Here is a 7452-nt window from a genome sequence, read left to right on the forward strand (position 1 = left end):
AAGCCATATGCCATATTCTACAACATTCATTACAAATAAAACCAATTTCCATCCGAACATAGAAGCAAAGCTACCAAATGTGTCAAAAGCAAAAGTTTCTCACAACACAAATTTTGGTTTCCATTGTGGCTTAGCTTTGATTTAACAACTGGACTTGTGATATGTCCTCAATCAGCATAGACATGTTGCAGTAAGATGATCCACCTTTCTCCATTGTTTTCTTTGCCATGTCACCATACTTTCTAGCTCTTTCCCTTCTCTCCTCCTTTTCTTCACCTTCCCCCATTACCTTCTCTATAGCCTCTTTAACATTGTCCCTCTTCGCTCTAACACACTCACCAAAGTTATCTTCCTGTCCAAGATGAACAGCACTTTCAGCTCCCACACTCACACCAATCTCAGCCACTTGCGCAGCTAATTTCTCATTGAAAAACTGATCATGAAAAATAGGAAACGTGACCAAAGGCACACCAACACAAATGGCTTCCAACGAGGAATTCCATCCACAATGTGTGAAGAATGCTCCTATAGCTCCATGTGACAATATCAACATCTGTGGCACCCAACCCCTAACCAAAACCCCTCTCTCTTTCACCCTCTCTTCAAATCTCTCTTCCAAAAGCCACCTTTCCATTTCATCACTCCTATATGCTCCTCTCAGCACCCAAATGAATGGTCTCTTTGTTGCTTCCAACCCCAAACCAATCTCCATCAATTGCTTAGGTGCCACACGGTTAAGGCTACCAAGGCAAACATAAATCACCGACCTTTCAGGCCATGAATCAAGCCACTTCACACAATCAACTTCACCATCTTTTGTGTTTCTTTTGCTACCTCTCTGAGCCTTGTCCAAGGCATCCTCGTTTGACAGTGACACAGGTCCAATACACCACACCTTACGGCCCGTGACCCTTTGATACTCCTTAACATATTCTGCTTCCAACTCTTCAAAACTATTCACCACTATCCCATATGCTTCTGCTTCAGCCACCTGGGCTCTCTCACGTAAAGCATTAAACTTTTGGTTTGGGCCAGGCTTAAATAGCTTTGGAAGCTGAGATTTCCTCATTTCAATTCTGTGGGGTAATCCGGGGAAAACAAATTTATCTGAATCAGATACACTCTCATAGACCTTAAAAGCATGCAAGTTGTGATTGCACAAGAGGTTGATGCAATTAGTCCCATCAAATACAATTCTAGGGACCTTGAACTTGATAGCTATATCAGCAACACAAGAAATGTACTTGTCAGATACAATGCAACATGGAAAGGGTTGCATCTTTTCAATAAGCTCTTCTAGCTGTTTTTGCAACATGCTTAAGGCTATCATGAAATTCACCACAAGATCCATTGAAGGGAGAGATTCCAAGCTTTCACAACCCTCTGGTATTCCAGCTTCTGCATTGGGGAATGAGACTAGTTGAATTTGGATTGGTGAACCAGATTGGATCTCTCTGTGGATGGTGGCACTGAATTTGAGGGCGTTGAGGGGTGTGGTGACAATTGTCACCTTCACATTGCGTCGTGCCATTAACTTGGCCATGTCAACGAGAGGTAACATATGACCTGGTGCCATGAAGGGAATGAACACAAAGTGAAGGTTGCAAGTTGGTGTTGTCTCCATTGCAAGCATTTTTTTTGTCTTGTGTTGTGTTGTGTCAGCCTCACAGGAACACTGGAATTTAAAGTCTGTCTTTTCTACATCTTATGAGCTTTCTATCTATTTGTTTACTGTTTTCATGAAAAAAAACCTTTTCTTATCGTTATACATAGAAGCATGCGAAAGGAACTTAAAAAACAAAAAATCCATAATGAAATGACAAATGTAGAAGAAGAATATTTAGCATAAAATATTTTAGGAAGTTTTGTTTTCCCTGGGCACCAAACGAAAGGTCCCAATAGAGTAAAACTTGACGATTTTCATCTTTATCATTAAAGACTTAACATTGTATTTGATTTTATATTTAATTATTTTATCTTTATTATTAATTTTTTATACATGCATCAATATTTTTTTTAAAAATATACATGAATCTTTAAGTGAGACAAAATTGATTTGAAAACTTGACAAACTTAACTCGATTAAAGTTTTATTAATATGAGTTGAGTTGTTTGATAAAATATAAAAATCAAACTCGATTTAATCCAATCCAAATTTAATTTGATTGAATTGAGTTAGGTGAGAATAAGGAAATTTATTAAAATATTAATATATTCAAAAAAATTTAAAATCAAAAAATAAAATATAAAGTATAAAATATAAAATATAAAATATAAGATCAATAATTTTATATAAGTTATATAACCAATACATGTCTTTAAACAATACTAATATATATTATATAAACAATATGTGTCCTAACAAAAACATGTTAATATTAATATTCTATTATTAATATCAATTTTATATCCGGTTAGGTCGAATTAAAAATTAATTAACTTGTTTCTCAACTCAGTTAAATTTGGTCAATTATAATTTGTCTACCCGACTCGTGTCAATGACCTAATTCAACTAGTTGAAATGTAATTAAGTTAAATTGAATTAGTCAGATTCACGAATTAATATTCTTCTACTTACACTTGTTGAAATCTTTCATAAAGATTATAATGTTTTTAATATAATAATAGCTTTAGAATTAGTTAATGTTTAAGTTTTAGATTTTTTTTCAAAGTGAAATTTTTTTTTATCTCCGTTAATTTTAAAAAATATTTAAAGAGGCATGTATAAAAAAATATATAATTTAAAATGATTAAATATGAAATCAAATACAATGTTAAATATTATTTAATGTTAAAAATGAAAATTTTAAGTTTTACTATATTGGAAAGATTTATGCCTAAGGAAAACCAAATTTTCTCAAATATGTTTTTCTAAATATTCTTTATAAATGTGGCATTTTCTATATATATAAGAATATGGCATTTCATTGTACATTATTTGGCTTTTACGTTCCTTTCGCACGTTTCCATATGAAGTCAAATTAACCCAACACGTCATAAAGAGAATAAGACTGCGGTTAGCGTGCGACATCATGGTAATGTTTGTTTGTTTTTAAAGAAAGATAAATAATCCCAAAATGATGAAGAAAAAACAATTACATCCTTAAAAACTGGACCTCTATGGCATCAATCAAGAGCAGAGGTTTCAAGTTATTAGGGGTGACTCTAATTCTACATATGCATAACTAAAATTTGGGTCTAATCTAACAAAAAAAAGTTAACACATTGAATGCCCTCATGCAATGTGGGTTGTAATTGCACTTGTCAGTTCCTAGCTAACAACTCCGGAGACACGCATTCTACCCATCACATAATGCAATTAAATAAGGGCGAAATTCAATTAGAAACTTATAGGTAAAATAGGTTTACACTAAATTGTTACTAAACATCCAATCAAATTAAAATAAAATTATAAAATCTGTTTGTAATTGTATCCAAACAAGAAAGAAACGGTAAATCAAAATGAATTATAAATTTATATCCTAACCTCGTCACCTCAATGTCACATTATTAGAGTAATCTGTCACTTCAGCTCTCAGCACCTTGAGTGCCGACCTCATCACTTACTTAATTACTTAAAATACACCACAATAAAAATGGGTGAGGAACATAGGCATTCATATGTACAATACAAGAAAGAATTCCACCCAAACATATAAACAACTCACATACATTGCATAGTAATAACCAATCACGATAATATTATCATTACATAAGTCCATCAACTAATATCACCACAACCACATCACAAAATAGCTCATGCATCATGCTCATGTCCTCGTCAATGCATATGCAATGCAACCTCCTAAGAAACATCAACTTAGAATGTCGCAAAATGGACGAACTTTGTTAATCTCTTTAGGCACTGCCACACATGGCTACACTATTTACATCACTTATGATCAGTGTCACACTATTAATCACCATTTATGACCAGTGTATAAAGATGCATCCCTTGTTAATCATCACTTATGGCTAGGGTAAATGTGTACGTAACATGCACCCATGCTCATGTCTTGTCACCTCTTCCATTCATCATTTCTATCCATGCCAATGCACAATTAACAATAAACCACATCCAACCACATCTGTACATCAATTCATCCAACACACACCATACATAATTAATCATACAATAGTCATATATGGACATCATACAACTCACCACCATCATCAACATACACCAATACATATGGCATATTCATAGACTACGTTGGGCTTCACCAAGTTACGCCCAACTTTAAGTCACAATAGAAACACCAACATTTTCACGTTCGACGTAATTATAATTACACCCAACGCTAAATGCAAACAGAGAGCACCATGTCTCTCTCACGTCTGGCATCAAGGAGTCATGCCCGAGCTAAGGCAGAATAAAAACCCCCCAAAGTGGTCAAGCTTGGCGTTATACACAAATACCTTCCAATGAATTCAATTATTTATCAGATAATCAATTTTACCAAATAATACAATAAACACATTCACAATTTAATATAGAACCTAATTAGATCGTCAATTTCAGCTTCAAAACAGGAATAGAAAAATTTTAGGAATTTAGGGATTTCTCCCACTACCCATTTTCTCTTGTAATCCCACACGTGAATCACTCATTTCTCTCCCCTATACCTTATTGTGTCTATAAAAGAATTCAATGCAACTTTAGACAATTCCAAGCATTTCTCCTCAAAGCTCCTTCTTTCTCTTCCTTATTACTCTCTCAGTCCTTTAGAATGCAAAATGAGGCTAGATGAGTTAACTCTGCTTAACTCTCACTAGTGGAAAATTAGGATACTACGTCACCCATTTTACGTCGGATATAAAAACACCCGACGTAATAAAAATGCGGTGACATGTAGCGTAATTTTGTTGAATTATTTACGTCGGCCCTAATTGGGTCCGACGTAAATTTTAACATCTACGTCGGACCCAATTAGGGCCGACGTAAATAACCCACAGAACCTGTTAAAAGGTGAGCGCGCACTAGCTAAATTTCAAAATCTTCATGGTTTTTCCTTCTCCCGCGCCTCCTCCTTCATGGCGTTCATCTGCACCTTCTTCTGTTTCTTCTTCGCGTGGTCATGGGCTTTTCTGGGAGGTTCTATGAGGTAGCATCTTCCATCAAGTTTGTGTTTTCTGGGATGTTTTTTTCGTAATAATGTTTGTGTTGCATTTCGAGTTTTTGAAGCTGGAGAAGGAGAAGGAAGTGACTAAGTTCGGGTTTGGAGAACGCACTCCTGGGTCTATCTTGGAGAACGGCCCGTTCTGCTTGGAGAACGGCCCGTTCTGCTTGGAGAACGACCCCTTCTGCTTGCAGAACGACCTGTGCTCCATGGAAAACGGGCCGTTCTCCAAGCAGAACGGGCCGTTCTGCTGCACTTGTTTTTATTTTATTTTATTTTATTTTATTTTATTTTTTTATGACTTTTTACGTCAGACCTTGGCATGTCCGACGTAAATTTGCGTCGGTTTTCACGCCCCGACGTAAATTTACGTCTCCCGCTTCTACGTCGGAAGTTTTTCTGACGTAAAACCTCTAAAATAACCGACGTAAAATGTGTATTGTGTACTAGTGTCCTCTCTTAAAAGTCCACTGAACTGCATCAACCTGACCCATTTCCTTTCTCCCAGTAAATTAAATTAAATTAATAATATAATAAAATAATTTTCCAGTTATAAAAATAAATAATACTTCTAACTATAATATACTAATATTAATAATATTATTATTAAAAAAAAAAGACGTTACAACTCTTAAATGCTTCTTGTAATAGTAGCATATCTGTATCTATATATTATCACAAAGAGATTGCACCAATAAAAGTACATAAGATGAATTTAAAAGGCAAAGAACATTCCGAGAACCAAACATATATCCAAATCAGCCATAATCCAGTGAAGTAATGTTTGTTTATTTAAGGCTAAATTGTAATTTTTTTATTTATATTTTTGCCAATTTATAATTTTAGTATTTTTTATTTTAAATAGAGATATTTAGTTATTTAATTTTAAAAATATAAAATTTGATTTTTTTTTATCAAATTGATATTCATTAATTATTGAGTTTTAACATTTACTTATACTTAAGTGATTAACATTTAATAATATGACATTTTGAGATAAAATAAACTACAAAAAATTATGTAAATCAACTCATGTATATTAATCATGAATCTCTATCTTACATTTAAAGTTTTAATAAATACAGTTGAATTAATAATTTATTAGTTTAATACTTGATCTATTGAGTTAGTATCCCGATTAGTTTAATGACCAATCCTGTTTTTAAAATATTGATTTAATTATAAGGAGACTGATCTAATGTCTCTGATACTGCAAAAGTTTTCTTAAGCGTAAATTATAAGAAAGAGTATTGAAGAAAAAGTTTTCTCTTGTACTTTAAATTTGTCTTTCTATGACAACCCTTTACAATGGAGACAATGCCAACATGCAACACCTTCACTTTGTGTTCATTCCTTTCATGGCACTAGGTCACATGTTTCTTCTGGTTGACATGGCCATGTTAATGGCACAACACGACGTGAAGGTGACCATTGTCACCACACCCCTCAACGCCCTCCAATTAATTGTCAACATTGATAAAGAGATCCAATACGGCTCACCCATTCATTTTTTTTTGTCAGTGAAAAATTATAGTAAAAAAAATTATTTTATTTTTAAGTTATAAAATACATAATTGTAACAATTAAGATAATTACAATGAATATATCTCTAGTGTAAAATTGTAATTTTACATCGTATGTCTACATTGGTTGTCACACAACTTATATTAAAAACGATACGGTCATTCTTTTAAAAAATTTTGAAGACTTTTTATATCAGTAATCACATAACCGATGTAACCTTTCTACATTATTTCTAGTTTGAACTGGTGTAAAATACTACTAGAAATGATGTATAATATATGGTAATCTATAATGATTTAAACTATAATATGCCCTCACGCTTTTCTTGGCATTTGCAATCTTCTTTTACCTCGATCTTTGGCTGATTGACCAGTTTGGGGCACTTCTCCAAATTATTTACTTAAATGGGACTGTTTTCAAGTTATTTACACTTTTGGGGTTCTTTACAAAGTGTCACTATGGGCCATAGCGACACTAGTGTCACGTGTCCTTTTTTTTAATTTTCAGAAGTCATGAACGCCATATTGTAAAAGTCCTCACAGCCGGTAGCGTCCCCAACAAAGTCGCTATAGCCTTTAGCGACGCAATACGGCTTCAATAAAGTCGCTGTAGGCTACAGTTCCACCAAGTAAATATTTTTTTAAAATAAAATTTACTTAAAATTTTCGTATATAACATTTTTGAACAAATGTAATTAATTATAAACTTTATGTATAGTGTATAGTATAAATATAATTTAAAAAACAATATATAATTTTAGCAACACAAATTATTTATATAAATCGAAAATACCATTTAAAAAATAAAG

General features: G+C 33.3%; 1 pseudogene; it reads right to left on the bottom strand.

Annotated features, from left to right (window-relative positions):
• Positions 1 to 130: 130 nt before the first annotated feature.
• Positions 131 to 1635, bottom strand: LOC109792730 (UDP-glycosyltransferase 73C4 pseudogene; annotated as a pseudogene).
• Positions 1636 to 7452: the final 5817 nt, after the last annotated feature.

This window comes from Cajanus cajan, chromosome 1 (genome assembly GCF_000230855.2).
Source record: "Cajanus cajan strain Asha chromosome 1, NIPB_CcT2T_4, whole genome shotgun sequence".
NCBI classification, from domain to species: Eukaryota; Viridiplantae; Streptophyta; class Magnoliopsida; order Fabales; family Fabaceae; genus Cajanus; species Cajanus cajan.